The sequence below is a fragment of the Melopsittacus undulatus genome, chromosome 3, assembly GCF_012275295.1.
Source record: "Melopsittacus undulatus isolate bMelUnd1 chromosome 3, bMelUnd1.mat.Z, whole genome shotgun sequence".
Lineage (NCBI taxonomy): Eukaryota > Metazoa > Chordata > Aves > Psittaciformes > Psittaculidae > Melopsittacus > Melopsittacus undulatus.
The window spans coordinates 62,038,724-62,053,103 of NC_047529.1; the positions used below are offsets into that span (position 1 = coordinate 62,038,724).

The 14,380-nt window shown below is 39.0% G+C and overlaps 1 long non-coding RNA gene across 1 annotated transcript; it reads left to right on the forward strand.

Annotated features, from left to right (window-relative positions):
* The first annotated feature begins 641 nt into the window (after positions 1-641).
* On the forward strand, positions 642-13,991 carry LOC115947382 (uncharacterized). The gene is made up of 3 exons (XR_004081303.1): positions 642-695; positions 10,848-10,908; positions 13,923-13,991. It is a non-coding gene; the product is annotated as an uncharacterized lncRNA (long non-coding RNA).
* The last annotated feature ends 389 nt before the right edge of the window (positions 13,992-14,380 follow it).

Below are 14,380 nucleotides of genomic sequence, written 5' to 3' on the forward strand. Positions count from 1 at the left end.
AGAGCCACTGAGGAGGGAGCCTCAAGTCCTCGACAGGACTTGCCCAGGAGTCGGCAGCTCAGCTCACGCGAGGAGCTGACTCACTGGCGGCGGAGCCGGGAGGAGCAGCACCAGCTGTGAGTGGTTAAAAATTTATCGAGGGAGCACAGCAAGCAGGAGAGCTGCAAACAGAGCGGGTCGAGGCAGTTTGCGCGGGCAGGCGAGCGGGCTAACCGCCTCATCAAGGTGACTCACTTGGAGCACAGGAGGAGGAAGGGGTGCTTGTTTGTGTGGAGAGACGTAGACGGATTGATCGACCAGATAGATCATGGTTACAACACGATCAAAAGCTGTAGTGAGTAATAATGTGGGTATCCAGACTGAGCCTTCCTGCAGACATGCGGCCGTGCAGGCCTCTGGCTGCAGTGAATGCCTGAGCCCAGCAGTTGTATTGGAGGGAGCCAATGATGCTGCTTGTGTTCACTGTGAGCAAATAAATGATCTTCTTAGGCAGGTGGTTGAACTGAGGGAGGAGGTAGAAAGGTTGAGAGCCATCAGAGAACACAAAAGTGAAATAGATTGGTGGAGCCACACCCTAAGGCAAGGGCAGAGGGAAGTGGTTGAACAAGTGATGTATCCCCTTCCCTCCTACCATCAGACAGAAGGAGCGAACTTAAGGGAGAACAAGTTATGGAGGAAGGTCCCTCCTCGGAGAGGTAAGCGAAAACCCTCACAATCCCTTCCTCCCTCCCAGTTGCCCTTGAATAACAGGTATGAGGTTTTGGAGCTACAGGGCCAGGTAAATGGAGATGGAGAGGTAAATCTATCTAGTGAGTCACCTAGGGCTTGTCACTCATCCCATGCCTTAGAACTTCCCCAACCAAGAAGAAAAGAAGAGTAATTGTGGTGGGTGACTCCCTTCTGAGGGGGACAGAAGGGCCCATTTGTCAACTGGATCCATCCCACAGGGAAGTCTGCTGCATACCTGGGGCTCAGATTACAGATGTTAAAAAGAAACTCTCTGATCTGGTGCAGCCCTCTGACTACTATCCGCTGCTGGTTTTTCAGGTTGGCAGTGATGAAATTATTACAAGGAGGGCAAGGGAAATGAGGAGAGACTTCAGGGCCCTGGGATGGCTGGTTAAAGGGTCTGGAGTGCAAGTAGTGTTTGCCTCCATACCTGTTACAAGCAAGGGTGAAGAGATAAATAGGAAGAGGCTGCAGATTAATGTATGGCTACATGACTGGTACCAAAGGCAGGGTTTTGGGTTTTTCAGTCATGGGCTGCTATATGAGACACCTGGTTTGCTGGTGGCAGATGGGATACACTAGTCCCAGAGGGGGAAAAGGTTTTTGGGGTGGGAGTTAGCAGGGCTTATTGACAGGGCTTTAAACTAGATATGAAGTGGGGAGGGGATTTAACTGGGTGTGTTAGGGACAAGCCCAAGAGAAACATGCTAAGGCTTGAAGGATGGCGGACTAGGGAGGAATATCAATCTATTGTTTCATTTGTGGGAAAGGATAGTTTTTTAGACCCTGTCCCACAGGGGAAAAAATGTACTAGGACAAGAGTTAGCAGAGCTCACTCACAGAGCTTCAGGTTAGATTCAAAGTACAAGGGGGTTGTAGGTGGGTTTGAGCTGGTGGGGCATTGTTCTAGTATTAATGAAGACCAGAAGGCCTCCTGCCTCCCGAGAGTGTCATCAGCATGCTCTGCTCGCTCCCTGAAATGCCTGTACACCAATGCACGCAGCATGGGGAATAAACAAGGGGAGTTAGAAGTCTGTGTGCAGTCTAAAGGTTATGATCTGGTGGCAATTACAGAGACATGGTGGGACAGGTCACATGACTGGAATGTGATCATGGATGGCTATGTCCTTTTTAGGAAAGATAGGTCAGCAAAGCGAGGTGGTGGAGTTGCCCTTTATGTGAGAGAGCGACTGGAATGTATTGAGTTCTGTCCGGGGTCAGATGAGGAGCAAGTGGAATGTCTGTGGGTACAAATTAAGGGACAGACTGATACGGATGACACACCTGTGGGGGTCTATTATAGACCTCCTGATCAGGATGAAGGAGTTGATGAGGCTTTCTACAGGCAACTGGAAGTAGCCTCATGACTACATGCCTTGGTCCTTATGGGGGATTTTAACTACCCCAATATTTGCTGGAAGACTCACACAGCCAATCATTCACAGTCTAGGAGGTTCCTCCAGTGCACTGATGATAACTTCTTAATGCAAATGGTGGACAAACCAACTAGGAGAGGAGCGCTGCTAGATTTAGTACTCACCAACAAGGAGGGTCTGGTTGAAGTGTTGATGGTCAGTGGCAGCCTTGGATGCAGTGACCATGAGATGGTGGAGTTTAGGATCCTGTGTGGGAGGAATAGAATACCTAGCAAGGCCACAGTTCTGGATTTCCGAAGGGGCAAATTTGGCCTGTTCAATCAACTGCTAAGGGAAGTCTCATGGGAAGGGGTACTAGGTGGTAAAGGGGCTCAAGATAGTTGGTCAGCACTCAAGGACCATTTCTTCCAAGCTCAGGATCAGAGTGTCCCAATGGGTAGGAAATGCAGTAAGGGAGCTAGGAGACCAGTGTGGTTAAACAAGGACCTGCTGGGCAAACTCATGTGGAAAAAGAGAATCTATGGATTATGGAAGGAGGGGCTGGTCACCTGGGAGGAATATAGGACAGCTGTTAGAGGATGTAGGGAGGCAATTAGGACAGCTAAGGCCTCCTTGAAACTTAACCTTGCTAGTCGTGTTAAAGACAATAGAAAGGGCTTCTTCAAATACATAGCGAATAAAACTAACACGAGGCAATATAGGCCCAATGCTGAATGAGGTGGGTGCCCTGGAGACAGAAGATGTAAAGAAGGCAGAGGTGCTGAATGCCTTCTTTGCTTCTGTCTTTATTCCTGCAGACTCTCCCTGGGGGCCCCAGATTCCTATAGCCCCAGAAGGAGTCAGGACAAAGGAGGAGTTTGCTTTGGTAGATGAGGATTGGGTTAGGGATCAGCTAAGAAATCTGGACATCTATAAATCGATGGGTCCAGATGGAATGCACCCACGGGTGCTGAGGGAGCTGGTGGAGGTCATTGCTAGGCTACTCTCCATCATCTTTGGTAAGTTGTGGGAAACGGGAGAGGTGCCTGAGGATTGGAGGATGGCAAATGTCACACCAGTCTATAAGAAGAGCAAGAAGGAAGACCCGGGTAATTATAGACCGGTCAGTCTTACCTCCATCCCTGGAAAGGTGATGGAACAACTTATTCTTGATGCCATCTCTAGATATATTAAGGATGAGGGGGTAATTAAGAATAGCCAACATGGTTTTATCAGGGGGAAGTCATGTTTGACCAACCTTACAGTCTCCTATGAGGAAGTGACTAGGTGGAGGGATGATGGTAGAGTGGTAGATATGGTTTTTCTTGATTTCAGTAAGGCATTTGATACTGTCTCCCACAGCATCCTCATAGATAAGCTAAGGAAGTGTGGGTTTGACGATCAGGTAGTGAGGTGGATCAAGAACTGGTTGAAAGGAAGAAGGCAGAGATGTGGTTAATGGGGCAGAATCTAGCTGGAGGTCTGTGACTAGTGGAGTCCCTCAGGGGTCGGTGCTGGGACCAGTGCTGTTTAACATTTTCATCAACGACCTGGATGAGGGAACTGAGTGTACCCTCAGCAAGTTCGCTTGTGACACTAAACTGGGAGGAGTGGCTGACACACCAGAAGGCTGTGTTGCCATTCAGCGAGACCTGGACAGGCTGGAGAGTTGGGCAGGGAGAAACTTGATGATATTCAACAAGGGCAAGTGTAGAGTCTTGCATCTGGGGAAGAACAACCCCATGTACCAGTACAGGTACCTGCTGGAAAGGAGTGAAAGGGAAAGGGACCTGGGGGTCCTGGTGGACAGGAGGATGACCATGAGCCAGCAATGTGCCCTTGTGGCCAAGAAGGCAAATGGCATCCTAGGATGCATGAGAAAGGGTGTGGTTAGTAGGGCAAGAGAGGTTCTCCTCCCCCTCTACTCTGCCTTGATGAGGCCGCATCTGGAATATTGCATCCAGTTCTGGGCCCCCCAGTTCAAGAAGGACAGGGAATTGCTTGAAAGAGTCCAGTGCAGAGCCACAAAGATGATGAAGGGAGTGGAACATCTGCCTTATGAGGAGAGGCTGAGGGAGCTGGGTCTCTTTAGCTTGGAGGAGACTGAGGGGTGACCTCATCAGTGTTTACAAATATGTAAAGGGTGGGTGTCAGGATGATGGATCTAAGCTTTTTTCAGTGATATCCTGTGGCAGGACAAGGGGCAATGGGTATAAACTGGAGCATAGGATGTTCCATGTGAGCATCAGGAAGAAACTTCTTTACTGTGAGCGTGACAGAGCACTGGAACAGGTTGCCCAGGGAGGTTGTGGAGTCTCCTACGTTGGAGATATTCAAGGCCTGCCTGGACAAGTTCCTGTGTGATGTACTCTAGGTTACCCTGTTCTTGCAGGGGGTTGGACTAGATGATCTTTTGAGGTCCCTTCCAACCCTTGGGATTCTGTGATCATTATGAATGTCTTGTTAAATATTTGCACTGATCTAGTAAGCCTAGAAGATGTGAGAAGCAGTCTGAAGTCTAAATAAAGTGAATATAGGATAGGTGCCACAGTCTGAATGGAATATGCAAGAGTCTGCAATAACTCCAAGTATAGAGTATAATCTGGGTAAGTTTTCAAGACCTCTTGTTTGTGCCCTATGTTCTCGAATTTTTTATTCAATGCCCTGAATTCCAGTAAATGACAAAATTTACAAAGGGAAAAAAGAAGTGCAGTTACCTGAAAATGTTCCATGAAAAGAGTTAAGCAGTATTTCTGTTGAAATCATGAAAATGTTTTGTTTATACCTGTATTTTGATCACTAATTAGCAGTAGTTTAATGAGGCCAAATAATACTTTAATTGTAGATATATACATATATCCTCTTCAAAGCTGAGAAATCAGGAGCAGTGAGCTAGGGATTAAGCTGGGTTTCATCTAATACTTCCAGTTCTGAATTGTAAAACTTATAGTGCTATCATTTCAGGTTTTACTACCCACACTGGTAAATATTGCTCTGTCTTTAGCAGATGCTGTTCATTTTTACCATTGCTCAGTAAGTTTAAAAAATTGTGAATCTTCACAATGGAGAGCTCTTGCAGACAGCCTTATTCAGCACCTGCTCCGGAATAAGAAATCAGGTTTAACAGAATGACTAGTGGTATGGAAAATGTGACGCTTTCCATATAACTTACACATGAGCTGTACATCAAATGCTTCCCTCTACCCACTTTCCAATGTTTGCTCCCTTTTGTGAAAATACAGATTAGCTGCCATCATATTTATTAAAGTTTGTTTGTTTCTTTTTCCTCAGGAACTATTTTATTACTCTAACATCTTTTTGCACATATGACTAAATGATTACAGCTGTTATCAGTATTACTGAATGCATTTGCTGAGGTATTTTTCTAGAGAAGAAACAGAAAAAGACCAACAAGCAAGCTGTACATCATCTATGTGGTAAATTATAGATGGTATATCTCAAGCAAAATAGGCACAAATAACAGAATTTTTAACATTATCAGCTGTTCTACGAAGAAACATTCAGATAAAAAATCCACCACTTTTAACCTTGAGATCAGAGTATAAAAACTGAAGATCAAAATCTTAATAAGCTGTAAAATCCCCACATTAAAAACCAAACCAAAACTGCAAAATGGAAAAAAATAAAATAAATTACAAGGTTTAGGCAGACCTTTGTACCTTTTTGCCTAGGAAGAAGATATCAGAAAGTAACACAAAAAAGGACCTAGTTTTCACCATATGAAAAACACATTCTATCAAGTGCTATGACAGAAACTACTCCCAGTGAAATTGTTTTGCATGTCTGAAAAAGATAAATATTCATCTTTTGGAAATGTTATTTTCTCTGTGCTTTACTTTTGTTTCACTACAATGCAGTGTGAAATAAACTGACAGGTATTTTGCAATTTATTTTTTTTTTAATACCAGATGGCTTAGCATGAACATATATTTTACTTAGCATAAACATATATTTCTCCATAAAATAATGCAGATGTTTCGTGCATAGAATAGCTCAGTACCTCCAGCCTCTAATTGTCTGTGGATATCAAAATTAAGTAAACAAAGTAAGTATGGGAAAATGTCTTTTCAACCACTCTCCAGTGACAAAGGATGGAAGTGACTAAGGCAACGATGTTAAATTAAATTAAATTTATTATAGTAGATGATCTTTCTTCACTGTTATAATAAAACAAAGTGATAGTGCTATGCCTAATGTCACCTACAAAAGAGTGTCAGTCCATGATTAAGGCAGTTAAAAAAGTAGAAAACAATCTGAAGTCAGATTTCTGAGACGAAAATGTATGAGAGGGAACCAGATGAACTGTGTCACTTATCAGACAAATGGTAATGGTATAGAAGTGTAAAACACTGGCTGGGACTTAGAAAACGTACAACAGGCTGATGTACTGTTGAGGTCATAAAAAGCATTCTTCATGAAAATTTTGATTTCATGAACTTTCAAGCATGTCTTCTAGAGCTAGATAAGATGCTAAACCAAGAAAATGGTTGCCTGATGAGATCAGAGATCTTTGTGGGTTGGACACAGAATTCTTGCAGGCTAATGTAAGTAAACTCAGGGGTTTTAAATTACTTTGCCATAGCAAATACACTGAAATCTGTCTGAATGACATATCTGAACATCAAGATACTAAATTGAGATGTGCCAAGGCAACACAGTGTAGTTAAAAAAAAAATATCTTGTTGCAAACACGTCATAATAACAATCTTGTGGGAACCCTTAACATTTACTGATATTCCAGCAAAACCTGAAGGTGAAACAGCCAGAGGTAGGAAGAAGGAAAACTGAACTGACAGTTTGGTGTACTGATTTACATCAAAATGGAATGTGAAAGTGAAGATAATGAAAACAGTTTGAAAACAGTGATCAATACCTGTCCTGCGCAAAACTGTCTCCCAAAGAAAAACATTATTCCCAAAGAAATTACTTGAAAGCTTCTTCTCCTTGTGCATCTTACTGGCATCTGGGTCACTGTGTAACATAAAAAAAAATAAGGCAGTGTATATGTATGTAAGCATAGAAGTCTTTTCCAAGAGTTTTTATTAGGTCCTGTATGATTTGCAGGAAATTAGCTACAAATAAATTAGACCACTTTTTATCTCACACAGAAATTTAACATGGAGATGTGTGTCAGAACAAGCAAAAAGTTTTGAAAAATAATTGTCATACATTCACTATCAATCAACTGTCTTTCCATCACAGTGTGTTTATAATGTATTTCTACTTCAGTTAGTAAGGAAATATTTTGATATACAGGTAAGGCAATGAGACTTTTCCATCATTTCTTTGTCTCTAAAATTTTGCCATTTTTTTGCTGCAAAAACTCCACTTTAACATTTCTTTATATAAAAGTTGACACATTTATTAATTACCTAGACAATGTTAGATTAGTATATGTAAACAGAAATAAGGTCTTTCTCAGAAAGCACTTTTCAGAATACTTTGCTAAGAAATTGTGTCAAGGAGACAGTCTGATAAATGAAAAGGCTGCACCACATGCATGGTTACACTAATATTAGTGATTTGTTCGAAAGATATTTAAGTCTATGACCAGGTTCACTAATGGAGATACATTTTCTTCCTTTTTTTCACACAAAAGCAGTATAGTCTGCTTTCCAAAATGTCTTGTAATGAAAAGCAAGGTATGTGTATGAGAAGAATGTAAGTGGAAGATGAAAAAGGCAAACCTATTTAAAATATGTAGAAATTATCTCATCAAAAGTGTTCAAGAGCTCATCTTATGTGATTACCTATCTCCCAGGAATGCTCTGTGACTCCTGAAATGCAGCTTTCAGGTTTATTATGTGGACAATAAGAAATGCAAGATTCGTCAGCCTGAGAATGAGAACTGAGATAGATTGAAGATGCTTTGTCATAAGGAGATTTTATCTATTTATGATTTCTGTATGAAAGGATTTTCTTTTTGGGCAAACTATCACCTGTATTCAAGGACTGAACATACCTAAAACATTTGACCACCCTACCCACAAGGAAGCTTGTTTTCTCTGCAATTTTACATGACAGTTTCAATTGTCTTAAAGTAACAGCAAATCATATTCAGTTAAGCACATGCAATACTACATTTTTTCATCCTACAGTTTTTAATGATACCATATTTGACCCTTCTATCATTTCAGGCAAGGAGAAAAAAAATCTATACATCGATACAAGCACTGTGTCCTGCAAGGCTGGCCTAAAGGGACCATGATGAAAGCTTATTTGAGTAGCTTCAGACATGACACTTGGGGTGTTGTGATTTGGTTGGAGCATAACCTCAATTTGATATTGTTTTCTTAATTACAAAGCCAAAACCAGGTTTGCATTTGGTTTTAGACCTCAATTGATAGAATTAAACCCTTTTTTATTCTGAATCTAACAAACTTCACAGAAGAATTAAATCTACATGATTTTAAGAGAGACATCCTAGCTTTGATATCTCAGCTGACATCTTGGTTAAAGATGTTAACTTTTTTACCGACGGGTATGCTCTTCTGCTGAGTTCATGGATAGTTTATCAAGATACATTGAATTACACAAATAATGAAAATGTTTTTTATTGTAGTGTGAACATATAAATACTTTTTCCTTACCTTGACAAAAAGCCAGACAATCACTGCATTCCAGGTAATTTTTTCACAAGTGTTTATAAGAACTTAAGCTACTTTCAGTTTTGTTACTCCCTTTATGGTGGATCAAATTAAATCTTTTGTTGCAAGCCTCTGTCAAGAGTAACTGCAGAACAGACAGACCTTTAAACTTAATTTAAAATACTGTATACTTAAGAAACTACATGAAATGAAAACTCTTTATTTTCTTATGTGTTACATCTGCATGTCCTTCCCAATGATTTAATTTCTAGTATTAAGAAAGGAAGATCAAAACTGGTAGCTTTTTAGTGATGAGTGTGAGAGTATCAGAGAAGAGAAATATGAAGTGACTCAGGTATGTGATAAACTCATCAGATTGGAAAGAAGAACCCACCACTTGAAGTGTAGTGCGGCTCTACTGCTTATCAGATGTCAGTTACCAGCAGGGCAGCACACCCTTGGCTAAATCACAGTCCCTTTATACAGTCTATTATTTCATTCCATAGTGAACTATAAAGGGAACGGTTGACAGATGATTCAGTGAAGGCTGTCATTTAAAATTACACTGTCTCCACAGTCTTATTTTGACATTTCCCCCTCAAATGTTCATTTAATGAATTAACATAAGAAAAAGTGTCCCATATAAAAAAATCTGACCATTTTATTTCACCATATAAGTGTGCTGGGCAAGCATTTTATCTGGGTTTTTTTTTCTACAGATTTTTAAATAAAGAGAAAATAGTGTTTTGCAATTTTACTTCTTAAGGTAATTAAAGGGTTGTCCAGGGTGATCTCATCTAAGCAAGCACTCCAAACATCCCTGTTCAGCAATTTGTGAGGTTATATTTTAAAACTGGTTGCCATATTGACTTACTGTTGGCTTTCTAAAACCATTTAGAATTTTACCCTCTGATGATCATGAGAATTTCACTGATTGCCCACTTTAATTATTCATTAACAACTTTGGATTCTTTCTATTTGAGTCAGTATTAATTTTTAGGTTTTCTTCCACTTTGTTCTCATGTTATATATTTGCAGAATGAGATTTTATGTGTATTGAATTGGTACAAATGCTATAGCAGCCAAGGCTCATAAGGAGCACAATATCTTTGGCTACTGGAGATGGACAAGCCTAGAATCTCATTACTGAGACAGAATCATAGAATAGTTAGGGCTGGAAAGGACCTTAAGATCATCTAGTTCCAATCCCCCTGCCATGGGCGGGGACACCTCACACTAAACCATGTCACCCAAGGCTTCATCCAACCTGGCCTTGCCCAAATGTGTACTAAAATAGTGACATGAAGTATTATATCCACATTCAAATAGAAAGGTTCAGTTGACCTTTACCAGGAAATGCTTTTCTTGTGCTTGTTTCAGCTAAGGTTTCTAAAAATCTGTTACAACCCCATTCATTGTAAATTGATTAACATTTTTTCCCCAATCTTGATCTACGAATATTATTTTTTCAGTTTTATACAATATCAAAAGTACTACTTGATTAATTGTGGAAGTTTTAACTCATCTAAGCATGGACTCTGATATTTTTGTTCTGCAATGTCTCTCAGATTTTCAAACTAAGATAAGATTGCCTGGGCCACATGAGGTCTGAGAAATGTCTAAAGAATAGTCTGACATTGCAAAGAGAGGAAGTGACAGCTCTACCTTCTTTTGCCAATAGAACTCTTACCCCTTAGCCCATTAAAATCTCTGAAACAAACACCTAACTAGGCATCCTTACTATGTCAAACATTTCATTTCCAAAACTTTGTCTCTGTGAATAGGGATGGACTGAGGTGTGGGGTGGGCTGTTTGAAAAAAATTAAAACCAAACTGACATCACTTTTCTACCGGAATACAGGTTTTTCTTTAGATATATTATTTCTGTGCTTAATGGACACTACAGATATTTAGACCCCAGGATGGAAGATGATAGATACCTCCTGAGATTCCTCAGCTCTACATCTGAGAGGGTGGAGCCACAGTTCATCCTCTAGGGAAGAACAGAGACACACAGACGTGATGCAGCTGAATCACAGTTTTCAAGACTTGCAGCTATTTGTATTTATAGACATACTTCTGTATACAATACTTCATATGTCAATCAAATATATTGCTGTTTTCAAAATAATATTTTTTTTATTATTATTTTCAGGCATTTCCTATTTTGACAACAGCAACACAACAGCCACAGAAGGAAGGCAATTTGGGGTGAGGTAAGGAAAGGGAAGTATCAGTATATTAAAAATCAAATTCTGTGCCAAAGTGTTCTCATGAATATGTTCAGCCAACCTAGGTGACAGGATGATACAACCATATTTTTTTTTTGCCTGTTTGGAATCTCTGCTTTTGACTAAAGCTCACTAACAAGCTCTATTTCTGTTTTACTGTGTACTTAATCCTGATCTAAAACTAAGAACAAATCCCTGACTGCTATTGTGGAAAACTGAGAATGAGTCCTCGAATGTCTTTTCATGACAATCAATAAACTTGTGTGACAAAAACAAAGTCTTTTAATATCATCATGTCTGAAAGAAAAATGAAATAAATCTTTATTATAATTCTGACAAATGGAGTTTAATTTGTCATTATTCATAGAATTCATGACATACTCTATAAAAATTTACAGAAATCCAGATATATTTCTAAGTCCTTAGTTCCACATGTTTTAAACACTTTTATCATTCATTTCTGTATTACTAAAATTTTATATAAATTCAGAAATCTGTAGGAAAGCATCTAGACAAATGACATAAAATGACTGATAGAGCTTCTAATTAGATAGAGTCTGAGAGCCCTTCTGTCATTTGTAAGATGTCTCTGATATGCAGCACAGAAGACTCAGCATCTAATTACAGCCAAGCACATCACCTTTGAAAGACTGTTGACTGCTTTTTAATTATTCCACATTGTTGCTAGGAGTGAAAAGAAACCACTGTAATTTGGCTAACCCAGCACTGTGAATTGTTAATTGTTGCCTCCACTATTTTGCAAACAATTCTTAGTTTGAATATTGTGAAAAAAGATATTGAGTAAGACCATCAGGACTGACGTGTGAATTAGCTTGGCACCTAAAACAAAAAGAGAGATTTTCTGAGTAATGATATTTCCAAAAAATAATTCAGTAAGTCACAATATCTTTATCTTTGAATAATAACCAAATTCCATAAAAGGATATTTAAAGAGTGAGATACCTTATTTGGAATACTGATTAATATATATTCAAAATATGCATGGTTTCAAAATAAGATTAGTTAAAAAGGTTTTTGTAGGTCAAGCTAATATTTTGTGTAAGTTATATAAAAGACATTGTGTAAGTTATATAAAAGACATAGGACCAAAAATGTATTTTAATTTTTCTTTAGTAACTCTGCAGTGTCCTATGGAAGATTTAAGGGCCGATCCCCTTCCAAAAAAAAAGGCAATCAACCCCCCCACCCCCTCCTCTCCCTCCTAGTTGTTTTTCTTTTCCTCATTTTCCTTATTTTACTTACCTAATATTAAAACCTTTGATTCTGACATTTTTCTTTCCTTGTTGTCCTTCACCTGAAGCATACAGGTGAGCTGTGTGGAGCTTGGGAAGCAGTTTCTCTCTGAAAAACACATCCTGTGAAATAGACGTTCTTTTGAAATAATTAGTACTTCCTGTAAGTCACCCACTATTGCTGCAACATACAATTTCCCATGTCTTGGTTAGGGTTTTTTTTGGTTTTTGTTTCTGTTTTTGTTTTTGCTTCTTATTTTAGTTTGTAAGCAAATTCCGAAAATGTATGGTGCCAATTGTTACAATAACTGACCATAGCTTTGATCAGAGGAAGGTAAGTACTATGAGACTAAATCTACAGATCTAACATAGGGGTTTTTTGGAAGTAGACATTGTTACAGAAGTAAATTTTCTGGGATATAATCAGTTTGACGGCTGACATCTAGAAATAGCTTTGTTAACATTGCATTTCAGCTTCATTGATTTCCTCATGATTTGCCTTGCAACTTGCAAGAGCCATGTACCTAGTCTTGCTCAGCTGAAGGGCAGAATCACGGGAATCCGTATTTTCACTCTTGTGAGAGTGTGATGAATAGATTGGATTATAGACTCTTTTAAGTCTTCATATATAAATAAATGAGTGCACATTTGTTTGTTTTCTATATTTGCATACTGGATAATTAGTTTAAAGATAATGTTGCATTAAAGAAATTGACTTGAGTTTTGTCTGCTACCACTTCAAAAAAATACTGTCCTTGAATTCCATACTGTCTCCTTTAAAATTTATTCCAATGAAAATTGCCAGGAATTTTTAAACTGCGCCATTTCCACTGTAGAATAACACATTGGTAAGTAGTCAGCTGAGGAGGTTATTTTTTCCTACTTCTATATAATCACATGTATATACATGCATATATATATGGATACCACATTTTTGACTTTGATATGTATTACTAGCCTAGTCTAGAATCCAAGCATTACTTACCAGTATTACCTTTCTACGCTCCTATAAAGTCCCTTTTCTACATCATTACAAACTTCTCAGACAACTGATGAACAGTCAAACTGACAGGGTGGAAGAGCAAATGCCCAGAAGTTCTTTCACATAGACACCGCTACAAGTTTTTTTTTAACTGATAATTTCCCTTTAGCCTTTACTTTCTGCAAAATTAATGATTTTATGTCTTGAAATATTAAAATCTTCCACCAGCCTTGTGCATTTTAAATTGCCATGCCGTAATATGCCATTGTGTAAGGACAAAGGGTAAACTAAGAATACGACATTTTTAAATCATAGTTGCTTTCATGTTATAAGTCAGCTTGCACAGATTGTATTGTTCCAATTTCTTTTTTCAGAGTTGGAAGGAAAAGTACATTTGTTGTGCTTCAGAAAATTGGGCTGGATCTGTCCTTGCGTATGTAAAGACATTTAGGCCAAAAGGTTTTCTGATCTGATGTAGTTTGGTCTTCTTTATGGAATTTAGAAATAATGTTATCTAAAAAATGTCATTCTGAGCTTAATTAGTTCTGGCATGGTGATTGTATCAGCAGACAACATAGCTCTGTATGAACTGTGAAAGGGATTGCTTTGTAGTGTAAGCACCCACAGAGTTCATAAACTGTTCCATAGTATTATCTGGAAAACAGAAGGACAAAAACAGTGTTAGCTGATATCTTTTTTTAGTCTCATAAACGTAGCAGGAACTTTCAGTGTAAACTGGTGGCATTATTTCTGCTTCATCACAGTTGGCCTTATTGTAAAGATGAAGCTATGGCATAAATGCAGCATGGATCCACCAGCCCTGGACATTACTGAATCTGTTCTCTCAGCCATGTGGCAATCCTTAACGTTAGATGCAGTCCTGGAAGGAAAATGTCTAAGAAGCAAGAAATAGAATATAGAATATGAGCCACAGAACATGGAATATGACTGAAGCATACTATCCCATCTTCCATCTATTATGCAGCAGTGAGTAGAAATATATCCATTTGTCACAAACAGCATCTAAAATCCACACTTTCTTTGAGAACTTTTCTCATTTTCTGCCTGTTCTTCTCTATAGCCATTTATTCTTGGTATTAGGTCTACCCATATTGCTTGCACCAAGCATCATTAAAGATGCAATGGTAAGCCTGGACAATTTATTTATTAATTTTTTTAGTCCCTAAAGTAAAGATGAAAAGCATTCATATAAAAGGACAAC